The sequence below is a fragment of the Trichosurus vulpecula genome (genome assembly GCF_011100635.1).
Source record: "Trichosurus vulpecula isolate mTriVul1 chromosome X unlocalized genomic scaffold, mTriVul1.pri SUPER_X_unloc_1, whole genome shotgun sequence".
NCBI lineage: Eukaryota > Metazoa > Chordata > Mammalia > Diprotodontia > Phalangeridae > Trichosurus > Trichosurus vulpecula.
This window is the reverse complement of record NW_023494377.1, coordinates 8,955,083-8,973,050: the sequence shown is the minus strand read 5'-3', so window position 1 is coordinate 8,973,050 and position 17,968 is coordinate 8,955,083.

Here is a 17,968-nt window from a genome sequence, read left to right as displayed (position 1 = left end):
AGAATGTACATCAGAGACCTCCAGACAAAGGAAGGGAAAGAGAAATAAAAGTACCCGTATCACCAGCCCCTTCCCATTCCCAGGCTCTTTATCTGGGGAGGGGGAGGGAGGAGATGTTGGAATTCTAATGGTGCTGAGGGCCAGTGAGAAGGAGGGTCCGGTCTGTACAGGAGAGGATACAGGGAGGGGCAGGAGAGGATTGTGGGGGTGGATCCAGGTCAGGGGAGATGGTGGTTGCCTGGAGAAATGAGACTGGGTCAGAGAATTCAGATAAATTGCCCAATTTCTCAGGGCGACACAGAATGGTCCTGCTACCATATTGGCTCAGAATAGAGGGTTATGCAAGGAGGGGGAGCCAGGCCTCTCCTGCAGCTGGGCCTGTGCTGCCCTGACATTTTCAAACCAGCAAAGGGGACCTTGGAGGGGAGAGAGGGGATTGAAAATTCCACAAAACCGTCCCCAGAAGAAAAGTCAAGGTCAGCAAAGTGTTCACTAGAATGCCTTTGCCTTGGTATCACCAACGCTGGCACATAGTAGTCACTTAATACATATTGATTAATTGTATGATTGGATCTGCCTTGAAGCTTGACAAGCTTTCAGGGGAGGGCCAGATCTGTATGACCTGAGAATCTTCTTAAATCCAAACCCTGATTACATACAGCCTCTGATCCAAAATATTATATGGCTCCCTAATACTCCAGATAGGATCTGACCAGACAAGCACAAGATACTATACTTTTAATGCTACTGAAAATCACATTAGCTTTTAAGCTATTTCTTTGTTTGGTTTATATTCCATCATCTTACACAAAGTAGGTGCTTACTAAATGCTTATCATTCTGAGGCTCCACATGATATCCACCAGATTGGCGAAGTTGACAAAAAATGGAAAATGACAAATGCTGGAAGGTCTGTGGGAAAACAGGCTCACTGTAGTACACTGTTGATGGAACTGAGAACTGTTCCAGCTATTTTGTAAAACACTTTAAAACTATGCCCAAAATGTTATTAAATTGTGCACACCCTTTGATCGAGGAATACTAGGTTTATACACCAAAGAGATCAAAGGAAGAGGGGTAGGATTTACACGTACAAAAATATAGCAGCTTTTTGTGGCAGCAAAGAATTGGAAACCAAGGAGGTGCCCATCAGTTGGGGAAAGGCTGAACAAGCTATGGTACATGAATGTGATGGAATACTGCTGTGCCAAAAAAAGATGAAAGGGATGGTTTCAGAGAAACCTGGGAAGACTTGTAGGAACTAATGCAGAGTGAGTTGAACAGAATCAGGAGAACAATTTATACGGTAACAACAACATTGGAAAGGCAAACAAGTTAGAAAGATTTAAGAAGTCTGATGAGCACAATGATGAATGATCAGGACTCCAGAGGATCATGATGAAACATGTCACCTACCTCTTGACAGAGAGGCGATAGACTCAAGATGCAAAATGAGTCACATTTTTTGACATGGACAGTGGGAGAATTTGTTTTGTTTGACTATGCATAACTAAAATTCCTTTATCAGACCATAATATTTTATTATTCCATCTTTTCCTCTGCCTGATAACCCTGTTCTTTGTCCTTACTTTGTACTTTAATCTCTTGGTTCTTTCCTAGACCATCACCCCTGCACTGACTACACACACTCTTTTCCCTTCCCTATCTCAACCCTTTAGTGAACCAGTTCAACTCTACACTATGTTCCACACTCGAATTCTTTGCCTCCTTATCCTATCACTGATCACTCCTTGCCAAGCACCAACTTTGAATTACTCCATCCACTGCCTTCATGTCTATTCACATGTTGTTGAATGAAGATGCGTCTATTCACATGTTGTTGAATGAAGATGGAGAAAGTCGCAAAACCAGGCTTACTGGGTCCCCTACAAGCTTATGTTCCTCTACTGTAGTAAGGCAATCCTTTTATACCTGCTTAATGGCTTCCCTATTCCACACACAACAGTGGCTATTCCAAACTTTTTCATTTCCAAGCCTCCCATGGCTCCCCCACCCTCCTCCCTCTCAGCTGAAAACCTTGCCACATACTTCACTGAAAAAAATTAAAGCCACTTCCAAAGAGCTCCCTCTTCTCCCCTCTCTTTAATTTTACATCACTCAGGTGCCTTCTTCCACTCTCTCCTCCTTCACCTCAGTCTCACAAAAAAGTGGCCCTTTTCCTTGACAAGGCAAACCCCTCTATGTGCACAAGTGATCCCATTCTATCTCCATCTTCTTCAGAAGATTGCCTCCTTTATCATCCCCATTCTCTCACTAATAGTCAGTTGCTCCCTATCTAGACTGCTTCTCTATTGCCTATGAACACAAGAATGTCTCCCCAATCCTTAAAAAACCCTCGCTTGATCCATCCATCCTGGCCTGCTATCATCCTGTATCTCTCCTCCCTTTTATAGTTAAACTCCTTAAGAAGGCACCTACCACATTCTTTCCTCTCACTCTCTTCTTAACTCTCTGGCTTCTGACCTCATTCAACTGAAACTGCTCTCTCCAAAGTAACCAATGATCTCTTAAATGCCAAGTCTAATGGACTTTTCTCAGTTTTCATCCTTCTTGACCTCTCTACAGCCGTTGGCACTGTTGATCACTCTCACCTCCTGGATACTCTCTTCTCTCTACATTTTAGTAATACTGCTTCCTCCAGATTCTCCTCCTACCTGTCTCACTGCTCCTTCTCAGTCCTTTGATGAATCTTCTGCTAGGTCACAACTACTAACCATGGGTATATACCAAGGGTCTGCCTTGGGCTCTCTTCTCCCTCTACTGTCTCATTTGGTGATATTGTCAGCTCCATTGGGTTAAGTTATGCAGATAATTCTCAGGTCTATTTATCCAGCCCTAACCTCTCTCCAGACCTCCAGTCTTCTATCACCAACTCAACATTTATAAAACTAAACTCATTAACTTCACCCTACCCTTTCTAACTGTCTTGATCTTCCTTCTCGCTATTGTAGCTTTTTATGGTCAGGTTCTTTTTTTGTGGTTGTTGTTTGCTCATTTTTCCAGCCTATTTTTTGACTTTGAACTTTATGCTAAAGTTAGGTTCTGTTCACTGAGTGCAGGGTGGGGAGGAGCCCTGTCCCAAACTTCAGGCTTTTTTTGCACTGCTGTTTTTAGAGTTAGTTCCGGGAGTTTAGAAGTTTCTGATGCTTCCAAGGTAGTGTGATCTGGGAAGAGATGTTTACTCTCTGTTGGTATGTGCTCTGGTCCTTACCCAGGAAGGGTCCCTGATCCCTTGGGATGGCAATCGATATTGCTCCTCAGGGTCCCTGCTCACTTGGGACCAAAAGTGTTTCTTTCTACCCTTGAACTGTGACCTGGAAGTGGGTATAAGCAATGGAGTTGCCAAACAGCATCTGGTTCTGTGTCCAGTGCTAGCACAGGGGTCCCCTGTAATCTCTTTCTGGCCAGTTGCCAGGTCCCCTTACCATCTCTGGCTTGAGAACTCCTGAAGCTGCTGCTGCTTCTGTCACCACCACCTGGTCCCACCAGTGGTGTTTCACCCACCCCCAAGTCACAGATCTCTCCTTCCAACCTCCTAAGTTGTGTTGGGAGGGAGGAATGTCTCACTCTGACGTTTTGTTGGCTCTGCCACTCAAGAATTCAATTTGAGATGTTACTTTAAAGTTGTTTGGAGGAGAATGTTGGGAGAGCTTGACTGAGTGCTTCCTCTACTCTGCCATCTACTTCCCTATTACAATCAAAGGCATCACCATTGTCCCTGCTACCTAAGCTCAAAATCTGTCATCCTTGACTACTCACTCACACTCAGCCCACACATCCAATCTGTGCTAAACCCTGCCCTTTCCACCTCTCCAACATCTCTGAAGCACTCCCTCTTCTCTGACGCTGCCACCACCCCAGTACAGGGCCCCATCATTTTAAGCCTGGATTATTGCAATGGCCTGAAGGTTGGGCTGCCTGCTTCAAGTTTCTCCCCCCTCCAGTCCATCCTTTATTCTGCTGTTAAACTGGTCTTCCTAAAGACCAGGTCTCACCTTATCCCCCCCACCCCCCTCCTCCATTCACTAAATTTCAGGGGCTCCCTAAGAATGAATATAAAATCCTATGTTTGGCTTTTAAAGGCTTTCCTTCTTAACCTGGCTGCTTCCTGCCTTTCCAGTCTTCTTTCACCTCCCCCCAACCAATTACTCTGTAATCCAGCGACACTGGTCTCCATGGTGTTCCTGGAACATGATACTCCATCTCTCAGCTCTGGGCGTTTTCACCGGCTATCCCCCACACCTGGAATGCTCTCCCTCCTCACCTGCACCTCCTGGTTTCCCTGGCTTTCTTCAAGACTCAACTCAAATCCCAGCTTCTACAGGAGGCCTTTGCTGGTCTCCCCACTTTTCCCCCTTCTTCCCATTAGCTCCTTCCCTTTGATACTATCATTTATATAGCATAGATTTTATATGTACATAGTTGTTTGCATGTTTGTCTTCCCAATTAGAAGATGAGATCCTTGAGAGAAGGGATAATATTTTCCCCTTTCTTTGTATTCCTGCCCCACCCCGCCTCCCAACACACAGCACAGTGCTTAGAACATAGTAAATGCTTATAGACCTCTAGATCCTCAAGGGTGGCCTTTGGACTGAATCCAAACTTCCCAGAACAAATCCCTTTAATAAAAGGATTTATTCTGGAAAACTTAGTCAAAAGGCTGCACTAGAGAACCTAGAGGGCCACGTGTGGCCTCCAGGCCAAGGCAGGTTCCTCAGCACTGGACTAGGTAGTGCAGTGGATAGAGCTCAGACTAGGAGTCAGGAAGACCTGAATTAAAATCTTGCCTTATAATTTTACTTAGCTGTGTCACCCTGGGCAGATCACTTAACCTCTCTCAGCCTCAGTTTCCTCAGTTGCAAAAAGGGGATAATTTTTACCACAGGATTGTTACAACGATCAAATGAGATAACATTGTAAAGCACTCTGTCAGTCATGCAAACACTAGTTAATAATTATTGATAACTTTGTTATGAGGGTTCTGTTTTTCCTTTCTTTTAAATGGGGAAGTGTATATAGGAGAAAAAATAGATGCTTTAAAAATTTTAAAAATCAATTTATAAAGCCAATAGAGGTTGGAAAAAATATTAACACTGTACTTGGCATTTTAGGCACAAGTTTGCCAGAAACAATTTTTATTAACTTAACATTATCCTAAATTCAAGCATTTATAGCTAAATGGCAATGTGCCTGTGGTCAAGAACTGAGTTCAAATACAGCCTCAGAAACTCACTTGCTATGTGTCCCTGGGCAAGTCACCTCAGTTTGCCTCAGTTTCCACATTTGTAAAATGTGGATAAGAAAAGTACCTACCGCTAGAAAAAGCTGTCCACATCCAGAGAAAGAACTAGAGTCTGAATGCAGATTGAAGCAAACTATTTGCTCTCTCTTTGGTTTTGTTTCTTCTTTTTCATGGCTCATTCTAATGAGATTTGGGGGCTTAGGGGTGCTCAAGACCCCCAAATACCAATACCTTGGGTCCTGCTCCACAGAACTCGACTCAAGCCTTCCTCAGGCAAAGAAAAGAACAAAGTTTATTAAAGATTAGCCATATTGAGTAGAGTCCTGAGAAATCTCACCATTTGTGAGGGCCAGAAGACCTGAGGAGAGTTATATTGAATGAGCACCTTCATGCAGGCAAGATGGATCTTACATACAGAAAGATTGGGGGAGGGTATCTAGGGTGGTCCTGCCATGATGGGAGGAAGGCTTTAGGGAAGGTCTTAAGGAGGAGTCTAAGGAGGTTCTTGATGGGAGTGGGGTGAGATCAGACTCCTAGGGAACCAAGAGAATGGGATTAAGGGTGGGAAGTAGCTGAAGGCTACCTGGAGATAACAAGATTTGGGCATAGACACTTTGATAGGATCAAGGGTGAGAAGTAGCTGGACAATGGAAGGCTAGGCTAGGTTAAGGGTAACCTAGAGATTTGGGTCTCAGGCAAAGGCCTATTCAGGTGGGAAGATTCAAGGGGGCTCCCAGAGCCTGTACCCCATTAACTGCATTGGTTATAATTCTTTACAACATGACTATTGTGAAAATAAGTTTAATGTGAAGGTATATGTAGAACTTATATTGAATTACATGCCATCTTGGGGGGGGAGGGGAGAGGAGAGGGAGGGGGAGGAAATTTGGAACTCAAAAACTTGTGGAATGAGTGTTGTAAACTAAAAATAGAAATAAAATTTTAAAAAAGCGCCTACCTCCCAGGGTTTCTGTAAGGATCAAATAAGATAATATTTGTAAAATGCTTCACAAACCTTGAAGTACTATGTAAATGCTAACTATGATTATTAGAGAGAAATGTCTAACCTGACATAGCTACTCCATGCCCATAAGCATCTCTGTCTACCCCAAGATATCTCAAATGAGTGAACATTTATACTAATCTTAAAGGAGAAAAAAAAGTCACAATATGTTATACAGATTAGGCTTACCTTTGCAGAACAATTTTTTAAAAGCTAGCATTTAGATAACATTTTGAGGCTTACAAAGCACTCTACTGTTTAGATTTATGAGGTTTAGAGTTGTTAGAGCTGGTTCAGGTGTGAAAGAATTCACTTAGACCTTCTCTGTAGCCATTGGGAGCTTTATTGGCGCAAAAGCAAAGGGGCTAGCTCTGGAAAAAGGACTAGCAATTTACAGAGGGTTAGGGGCTTGGTTTTTTAAGGACAGGATAAGGGAGACGGGAAAACTTATGACCCAGGATGAGGGAGACAAGGAATTTTGTGGGCCAGGGTAAGGGGGATGTTTTAATGTATTCCAAGATAAGGGAAAGAGACTTTAGGATATCCTCAGGAGGGGCCTCACAAGGTACTGAAAAAGCAACCCTTAATATTAAAGCCTTAGGGCACCTTTGTAGCCACATCAACATCATCTCATTTGCTCCTCACAGCAACCCTGGGATGTAGGTGTTTTATTATCCCCATTTTACAGATGGGGAAACTGAGGCAGGTAGAAGTTAAGTGACTTGTCCAGGGTCATACAGCTAGGAAGAACTACTCAACCCCTTCCTGGGCCATTCCCCTCCTTTCTAAATGGAGAAGGGTGGCCCATAGCACCATCTCTTCCAGGGATAGGGAAGGTCATGATCTGAACTAGACAAAAGATAGTTCTCCTTTGGTCTTGGAATTTTTTTTGTTTGGTTGGTTTTTTAGGGGGGGGGGGCAGGAGGCAGGGTAATTGGGATTATCTTTGAATTCTTTCACATTTTCCTAAAGGGAAAAGTCTGGAAAGTGTTTTAGATTGAAAAAAATTACGTTAAGGAGATTTTAAATATGCTTCCACAGAGTATGATATGGGAAAAATAAATGCATGTTGGATTGGCCAATGGCATTGGGCTTGAGGCCCACCAAAACCATGGGAGCCTTTTCAGCCGGTGCTGCCTAGTCATACCTCTCCCCTGCTTCTTATTGTCATGAGCTGTGCAGATCCAGAGGTAGGCCAACGCAGACCCATCATACTGTTCTCTGGCAGTGTTCTTTCTGTGCTGCTGATGAGGTCAGGTTACCATAGGTTTTTAGGGATTATGGGGTGCTCAAGACTCCAAAATACCAACACGCTGGTCCTGCCAAATGAATTCAACCCAAACCTTCTTATAGCTAAAGAAAAACAAAGTTTATTTAAGATTCACCGTATTGGGTAGAGTCTTAAGGAGGCTGAGCATTTGTATCGCTAATGCCAGCTGGCCAGATTGAACCTTGAGCCTTGGTAAGCAGGCTAGATAGAATCTGAGCACCTTCATGGAGGCAAGATGAGACTTATAAACAGAAAAAATGGGGCAGCTAGGTGGTGCAGTGAGTAGAGATCCAGCCCTGGAGTCCAGAGGACCTGAGTTCAAATCTGGCCTCAGACACTTGACATGGACTAGCTGTGTGACCTTGGGTAAGTCACTTAACCCCAATTGCCTGGCCCTGCCCCCTCCAAAAAAACCCAAAAAACAAACAAACAAAAAAAAGAAGGGATCCAGGAGTGGTCTAGTAGTCTGGGTAATGCAGGAGGGGTCCAGGGAGGGTCTTGAGAAGGAGTCTAAGGAGGATCTTGATAGGACTGGGTGACTAGAGGTCAGACTCCAAGAACCAAAACAATGGGATTTTGAGGGTGGGAAGCAGCCAGGGAGGTAAAGGGTAACAGATTTGGTCCTAGATAATGAAAGGCTTGCAGCCTCAGGGAAAGGCCAGATCTAGTGGGAAGATTCAAGGAGAGTTCAGGGGGGCTCTCAGATTCTACCACCCATCACTGCCACATAAGCAACTTCCTCCCTATCTCCCTACCTTTCACCCACCACTAACTCTGGAACAGTCATCAACTCCACACTACTATTCCTGGAAAGGATGTGACAATCAATTGCCCTATGGCTCCACTCACTATCCTCGGGATTTCCCAGACCAAAATACCCGTCCATGGACACCATATCCCTATGTGTATTGTTTCCATTTATTAATATTACTGTATAGTATTTACATAGCACTTCAAGGTTTGCCAAACACCTTTATCTCATTTTATCCTCATAGCATGAGAGGAGAGTAGGTGCCATTGTTATTCCCATTTTGCAGATGGGGAAACTGAGACAGAGAGAAAGGTTAAGTGACTTGCTAAGAGTCACACAACTAGTAAACAAATATCTAAGCCACAACTTGAACTCAGGTCTTGACTCCAAGTCCAGTGTTCCATGCACTACTACTATATGCTCCTTGAGGGCAGGGACTCAGAAGACAGCTTTCTCACTGCTCCCCATGTCACCATATGCACTATCACCTACCCTCAGCCAGTATTTGGGATCTCTGTGAGGCTGTGGTATCCATGGGATCCTAGACTTCAGAGGGCCATCATCATTGTACACACACTTTGAGCAGCATCCGTGGCTCTTAGCACCAAAATTGACTTTTAATAAGCACTTAAATACTCTTATATTCATTCACCTAGTACCTGCTCAGTTTCTTTTTGAACCTGATTTCATACATATAAAATCCTATATTTGCTCATTGGGCATACCAGTCAGTCAGCTAACATTCCTTCTTGTTGTTGTTGTTGTTGTGTTGGGCACTTTGCTAAGCTCTGAGAATACAAAGAAAAGCAAACTACAATCCCTGCCTTCAAGGGGCTCCAAGTCTAATGGAAAGACCGTAAGCAAACATAAGCATAAACAAGCAGTATCCAGGAGAAATTGGGCAGTAGGCTCAAAGAGAAGGCACTGAGGTTAAGATGGACTAAGTGGGAAAGGCATCTTGCAAGAAGGTGAGGCTTTAGCTGAGATTTAAAGAAAGCCAGGGAAGCCTGGAGGCAGAGACAGAGAGTGAGAGAATTCCAAGCATGGGGGGTGGACAGCCAGCGAAAACACTTGAAATCTAGAGATACAGTGATGGGGTACAGTCTCTGGAAGCCCCCTTGAACTCTCCTTGAATCTTCCCACTTATTCTCCTGAGGCCATAAGCCTCCCATTTTTGCTAGGCCCAAAATTCTGTTACTCTTAAACTAGCCTAGCCCTACTTCCCATCCTTGATCCTATCAAAATCCCATTCTCTTGGTTGCTGGAGTCTGACCTCTAGTCACCCCAATCCCATCAAGATCCTCCTTAGACTCCTCCTCAAGACCCTCCCTAAACCCTTCCTCTAGTCACCCCAGACTACTTGACCACCCCTAGATCTCTCCCACAATCTTTCTGTATATAAGATCCATCTTGCCTCCATGAAGGCACTCAGATTCAGTCTAGCTCACCTTAGATTCAATCTGGCCAGCTGGCATTAGCAATACAAATGCTCAGCCTCCCTAAGAATCTACCCATTATGACGAATCTTTAGTAAACTTTGTCTTTTTATTTGGCTGAGAAGGCTTGAGTAGAATTTATTCAGCAGGACTCCCAGTGCGTCAGTATTTTGAAGTCCCCTAAACCCCTAACCTCAACATATGGTTCCCTCACCTCATCACTTGCAATAGCTAGTAGGTCATTGTCACTGTATCACAGAGAATGTGTGGGAGTAAAAGGTATAAGAAGACTAGAAAGGTGGGGCTGGTTATGAAGGGCCTTCAATGCCAAACAGGAGTTTATATTTGATCCTGGAGGCAATAAGGAACCACTGGAGTTGATTGAAAAGAAGGGTATATGGTGAGATTTGTGCTTTAGGAAGATCAATTTGACAGTTGAGTAGAGAATGGACTGGAGTAGGGAGAGCCTTGTGGCAGGCAGCCCCACCAGCAGCTACCACAATAGTCCAAACATGAGGGGACTAGAGTCTGCACCAAAGCAGGGGCAGTGTCAGAGAAGAGAAGGGGGTATATACAAGAGATCTTATGGAGGTAAAATGAATAGAACTTGACCACTGATTGGATATGGGGGATTAGAGGGAGTGAGGAGTCAAAGATAAGACCTAGGTTGCAAGCCTGGATGACTAGTAGGAAGGTGGTACTTTTGACAGTAATAAAGAAGTTCAGAATTGGGAAAGGTTTGGAGGGAAAGACAATGAGTTTAGTTCTGGACATGGTGAGTTTAAAATGTCAGGACAGAACAGATGTGATGGATATGATCTAATAACTGAGAAGAAGAAGGAACAGCCAGATAGGTAAGTGGAACCAAGAGAGAGTAGCATCCTGAAAACCTAGAGAGAAGAGAGTGTCAAGAAGAGAGTAATGCAAAATGTCACAGGTTGCAGAAAGGTCAGGAAGAATGAACATGGAGAATAGGGCATTAGATTTGGCAATTAAGAGATTAGCAGCTTCTGTTGAATAATAAAGTTGGAAGTTTGACCAAAAAAAGGTTAAGAAGAGAGTGAGAGGAAAAAAGAAGGCACCAATTGTAGATGACCTTCTCAAGAAGTTCAGCCCCAAGAGCAGAACCAGGAGATCATTATACAGGATTACGGTATCTATACGGACTAACTGACAGACCTGACTCCTCTCATCAATACAAGATTCAAAGACAGCTCCAAAAGACTCATGATGGAAAAAGCTATGCACATCCAGAAAAAGAATTATGGAGTCTGAATGCAGATCAAGGTAAACTTTTTGCTCTTTTTTTTCCTTCTTTTTTGGTTTCATTTCTCCTTTCTCATGATTCATTCCATTGGCTATAATTCTTTACAATTGGACTATTATGTTAATAATTTCAATGTGAAGGTATATGTAGAACCTACATTGGATTCCATGCTGTCTTGGCGGAGGAGGGAGGAGAGGGAGGAAGAGAAAATTTGCAACCCAAAAACTTGTGGAACTGAGTGTTGTAAACTAAAAATAAAAAATAAATTTATTAAAAAATAAAAGTTCAGCCCCAAAAGGGAAGAGAGATACAGGACAATAGCTAGTGGAGATGGATGAATTGAGTAGAGTTTCTTGAGGATGGGACACATGGACATGTTTATATACTCTAGGCAAACAGCCAGTAAACAGAGAGTGATTGAAAATTAATGAGAGAGTAGGGATGATAGTGGGGCAATCTTCTGGAAAAAACAGGATGGAATGGAATCACTTATGCATGTATAGGGGTTTGCCTTGGCAAGGAGCATGGCCACCTCTTTATTTGAGACAAGGGTGAATAAGAAAATAGTGGCAGAAGGCACTATGGTGATGTGAGGTGAGGAAGAGAGAAGAAAAAGGAGCTTATGAGGAATGGCCTCAATTTTTTCAGTGAAATATGAGGCAAGGTTCTCAGCTGAGAGGGTTGGGGGAGGGAGAGCCATGGGAGTTTTGATGAGTGATGAAAAGGTTTGAAAAAGCTGCTGTTGTGAGTGGAATAGTGAATCAATTAAGGAGGTAAAAAAGGATTGCCTTAGTCATCAAAACCTTTAATATTAGTTAAAAAATAGAGAGACAGATTAGTAGAACAAACTAGATAAGAGAGATTCAGAAACAAAGGAACTCAATAACCTAGGGTTTGATTAAGTGGAAAACATAAGTTACCTAGGAGAAACTTCCTATTTGATAAAAACTGATAGGAAAACTGGAAAGCAATCTGGCAGAAATTAGTCTTAGACCAATATCTTATACTACACTCCATGATACATTCTAAATGGATATGTGACATTAATATTGAAGATCAAACCATTAAAAAAATTTAGAGGAGGAAACATCATATATTTCTTATAGCTGTGGGTAAGAGATGTAATTTTTATATAAGTATTTTATTTTTTCCAATTACACGTAAAGATAGTTTTCAACATTCATTTTTGTAAGATTTTGAGTTCCGAATTTTTCTCCCTTCCTCCCTCCCCTACCCCGTCCCCAAGAACAGCAAGCAATCTGATATAGGTAATACATGTGCAATCATGCTAAACATATTTCCACATTAGTCCTGTTGTGGAAGAAGAAACAGAATAAAAGGAAAAAAAACACACAAAAACCAAGGAAGTGAAAATAGTATGCTTCACATTCAGATTCCATCAGTTCTTTCTAAGAAATGTATTCTTAACCAAACAAGAGATAAATTACAAAAGATAAAATAGATAACTTTGATTACTTGAAACTGGAGAGCTTCTGCACATACAAAATAATGTATTTATAATAAGAAAGGAAATGGTCAAATGGGAAAAAAAAATCTTTGTATCAAAATTTCTCTGCTAAGAGCTTGGTATCCAAAACATATGAACCATATCCATCTATCTACAAACACACATACATACATACACATACACACACATCTATAATTATATCTATATCTATATCTATATCTATACACATGCATGTTTATATAAAATAGAAATTCCTTAATAGATAATGGACAAATTGTTAAAGGATATGAACAAACAGTTCTCAAAAGAACTACAAAGTATTCACAACCACATGAAAAAATGTTCCAAATCACTAATAATAAGAGAAATTCAGAATCAAAACCACTCTGAAGTTTCACCTTACATCCTGCAAATTGGCAAAAATGATAAAAAAGACCACAGTCAATGTTGAAAAGGTTGTGGGAAGATAGGCACACTAATACATTGTTGGTGGAGCTGTAGAACAGCACAACCATTTTGGAAAGCAATTTGGAATAATGCAAACAAAATGAGGAAAATGTCCATGCCCTTTGAACCAGAGACTATATTATTGGGTTTACATGCCAAGGAAGCCATCAATAAGAAAAAAGTCCCCATAGACTCCAAAATATTTGTAGCAATACTTTTTGTGATAGCTAAGAATTTGAAAAAATAAAGTAGATACCTATCAATTGGAGAATGGCTAAACAAATTGTGTTACATGAATGTAATGGAATATTACTACTGTGCTGCAAGAAATGATGTATGTGGGGTGGGGAGAGGATAAGAGAAGGATCCTTGGAAGGGGGGTAGGTTAAGTAATAGGAGGGCAAGGTAGCAGATAGAAGTAAAGTAGAGGAGTCAGCAGGGATAGGAAATAAGAGATACACACAAACATAAATAAAGATCAGGAGTAGAATTTATTAGGGGTGAAAAGGCAGGGATAGTAATCATGATTTCAGACAAAGTTAAAGCTAAAATAAATTTAATCAAAAGAGAAAAATAGGGAAACTACATATATGTCAGCCATATTAATATTGTTTTAGACTATTTAAAATAACTAGACAGTATAAGGTAGGAATAGTGCTGTGGTGTAGGAAATGACAACTCGGCGGACTTAGAAGGATATGGAAGGAGTTGGACCTATAAAGGAAGATGTTATCCACCCTCAGAGAAACAGGAAAAACAAGTATAGTAAGGTATTACATAGATACATATGAAAGTATACGTCTATGTATGAGTATGATTATAGACAGTAAGTATATGTATGTGAATATAGATATGTTTGTGTGTATCTTATGTATATATGTTTGTGCATGTATATGTATGTGCATATACATATATATATTTATATACACATACATATGTGTGTATATAAATACGTCCATGTTTAATTGTCGCCTTCTTGGTGGGGGGAAGAAGAGGGGAAAAAGAACAAAGTAAAAAGTACACAGCAGAGAACAAAAGAAAATTTACAAGGAAGCAAAGAAAAGATGGACAGCTTGCAGCACAATGTATAGTATTTATTATTTTGGCTTTCTTGAAATGGACATTTATTGCTGTATAATTTGAATCCTCTTATGTTCTGCTGTGCACGTGGCAATGCTTTTTTTTTCTTTTATTCTGTATTTAAGTTTATAGAATGTTTCTTTTTCTTTCCTTATTGTGTATTTAAGTTTTAGTATTTAAAATAAAGAACAAAAAAAGGGGATGAGGGCTTGCAATGGATATAGCACCAGCTCTGGAGTCAAAAAGACCTGACTTCAAATCCAGCCTCAGACACTTGACACTTACTAGCTGTATGACCCTGGGCAAGTCACAACCCCAATTGCCTCACACACACACAAAAAAGAAATGATATATGTGATGAATACAGGGAAACACAAATGATTTATATGAACTGATGCAGAGTGAAGTATACAGAGCCAAGAAAACAACAATGTAAATATTCATGCCAATGATATACAAAAAAAAATCAAAAGTAAATTTAACAAAATGCTAAAGGTCAAACAGGACTCAAATGAAGACAGATGAGAAGACACCTCCAACCTACTCCTTCATGGAGGGGAACAGTCCCCAGGTGTTACACATTGCATATGTTTTTGGACTTTTTCAACATATCTATCAATTATGCTGATTTTTTTCCTCTCTCTCTCTAAAAAAACCCAACATTATTTGTCATATGGGATAGCTCCTGGGAAGGTGAAGGGGAAGGGATACATGGAATACTATGGTGAGGTTAAAACAAAACAAATCAAACCATTAATTAAAAACAATTTTAAAGGACTGCCTTGTTTCAGTGAGGGCCCAGTTGAGATTATGTTGTTTGTCCTTTGTTCTCAAAAATCAGGAAGGTGATGTCATGACTTGCAAGTAAATTGGATTTTAGTGAGGGAGGGCTGTGCTCAGCCTCACTTTCTTCACTTTCTCCTCTGGAGCCATCCGGGTCCAGTGGCCAGATATCAATCAGGACAAGTGAGATGAACCCAATCAGCACCAGTTTCCTGATTTTCTCTATCTTTGCTCAGCAGCATATGAGTAGGAGCAAAGGCAGTGTTTATTGGGAGTAATCCAAGGCTAGGATTTAGAGGGGCAAGCTCTTCAATAAGAATAAAGGGGCAAGGGACTCCAAAGAAGGAGACAGTGCCAAAAAAAAAACTTCACAATGTACTGTTATGTGTATGATTTATCTGTGCACATCCTGTGTTTCTTATCCCCCAACCCCAATAGAATGCAAGCTCATTGAGGGAAGGGACAGCAATCTTTTATTTTTTTAATCTTTGTATCATCAGTGACTAATGCTGTGTCTGGCACATAGTAGGTACTTTAAAAATGCTTGCTTAACAAATAAGTGCACACGTGTACCTCTCGATAATTCAGCAATGCAAGGATCTAAAACAGTTCCAACGGACTCATGATGGAAAATGCCATCCACATCCAGAGAAAGAACTATGGAGTCTGAGTGAAGAGAAAGGCATATTATTTTCTTTTTTGTTTTGTTTTGTTTTTTTCTTTCTCATGGTTCCTTCTACTCCTTCTAATTCTTGATACAACATGACTAATGTGAAAATATGTTTAATAGGAATGTATATGTAGAGCCTATATCAGATTGCATGAGTCTTGGGGAGGAGGGAGGGGGAGAAAATTTAAAATTTATGGAAGTGTATGTTGAAAACTAAAAATAAATAAACTTAAAAAATTAAAAATAATAATTCAGAAGTCCCCTGATGGCTGTAATGGTGTCAATATTCATCTTTCTATCCCCAGCCACCACTGTGGGAGTACCAAAGTCTCCCTGAAGCCCAGTGTCAAAACTTGCACACCAGTAGGAGGTTCTTAAATATCCTCAAATGGCTGAGATGGTAAGAGGACCCTAAACTGTCTTTAATTTTCAACTCACCAGTAACTGCTCAACTACATCCCAGAGAAATGAAAGAATTTCAGATGAGCTCCATGGGGTCATTGTTGGTGACAGGTTTAAAAATCATGAAGATCAGGAGAGGTATCTCAGGACTGGACAGAGGCTGAACATGGTTCTGATAAAAAGAGAGAGGGAGAGAGAGAGACTCTCAAGACACTTCTAGCTGTGTGACCCTTGGCAAGTCATTTTACCCTGAATACCTAAAAAAAAAAAGGAGGCTGGTGCCCAACCCTTTAACGTCAGGATTACATGCCAGCAAACCCCCAAAGCTATAAATGTCCATTTTCAGGATCTGATTAATAGTCTGTAATGTATGTTCAGAAAAGGAAATAGAAGGAGGTAGCCAGGAACCACAGGGCCTTGGGAAAAGGCCTCTTCTTAGGACTCCGAATAGATAAAACTGTACTGTAAGGAATGAAGAATATGAAGTATTCAAAGAAATATGGAAAGACTTGCATGAAGCGATGCTGAACGAAGCTGAACCAAAAGAGCAGTAAAGACGACTTTAGCTGAGGACATCTTTAAAAACAACCAGACTCAAGCACAGGGCCACTCTGGTACTGACTCATAATGCCCACACTCATCTGTTCTTTTACTAAAGGGGAAATGACCTAGCTGCAAAGATGCTGCATGTATTGTTGGCACCAGCACTGGGGGCTTTTTTTCTTCTCATTTTACTGCTTTGTGAGGGGGGGAATTCATTTGGGATCAGGATGGGGATCTGTATGATGTGTTGAGACAAAATTAATCAATGGGAGGGAAATAAAAACGAGACCTCTCCCAGAAACTCTAAGAAATCTGGGCACTGATGTGACATGGTCTAGGGGAGAGGATGCTGGATTGGAATTTATCCAACAAGTCCCACTTATCTCTCAGGCCCTTGGTATCTCTGAGGCACTCTGAGTCTCTCTAAATTGGACTAAGGTGACCTGTAAGATCCCTTCCACCTCTAAAGCTATGATCTCATAACTGAGCTGACTGAGACTTTGACAAATTTAGGTTATCTAACCTTATCTAGGGCTTCAATTGCTTTATTAAGGAAATCCAGTTCCACCAGTTTAACTGATTGTCACCTTAATCCCATCTTCTTCAGCAGAATGCTTCCTCAGTCATCTCTTCTCTCTAATCTTCCTTCCTTCCTTTTTCTTTCCTTTTTTTGAGGCATTGAGGGTTAAAGGACTTGCCCAGGGTCACACAGCTAGTAAGTGTCTATGGTCTGATTTGAACTCAGATCCTCCTGATTCCAAGGCCAGTACTCTATCCATTGTGCCACCCAGCTGCCCTTCCTCTCTCTAATCCTAAAACTTTCCCAATCTACTAGTTCTTTCCCTACTGCCTGCAAACAGAGCCCAAAATCTCCTCCATCCTTAAAAAAAAACCTTCACCAATCCCTACCATCCCAGCAAATTGTTGTCCTCTATCTCTCCCCCTTTTCTTAGCCAAGTAGATTGAAAAAGTTGTCTACATTTATTGCCTCCAGTTTCCCTCCTCTCAGGCACCCCTCAACCTTTTGAAATATGGCTTCTGACCTCACCAAAAGTGCTCTCTCCAAAATGACCAATGATTTCTTTATTGCTCGTGGTCTTTTCTCAGTCCTAATTTTTCTCCACTTCTTTGCTAAATTTGATCTTGTTGACCACCCTCTTCTTCTGGATACTCCTTCTTTTCTGGATTTTGTGATATTACTTTCTCCTGGGTTTCCTCCTACCTGTCTGACCACTTCTTCTCACTCTCTTTCACTGACTCATCATCCAGATCATACCCCCTAACTGTTTTAGTCCCTCTTCTCTTCTCTCTCCACCCTTTCTTTCTTACTGACCTCATTAGCTCCCTCCATCAGATGACACCCACATCTATATATTCAGCTCCAGTCTCATACCACTACTTGCCTAGTGGATATTTCAAACTGGGTATGCTAAAGGGTGGTATCATAAGCTAATTCATGGAGCATGGAAGAAATTAACTGTCATATCTATGGATAAGAAGAGTTCATGACCAAAAAGCAGATGTTCACAGGAGGTAAAACAGATAATTTTGATTACACAAAATTAAGACATTTTAGCACAAACAAA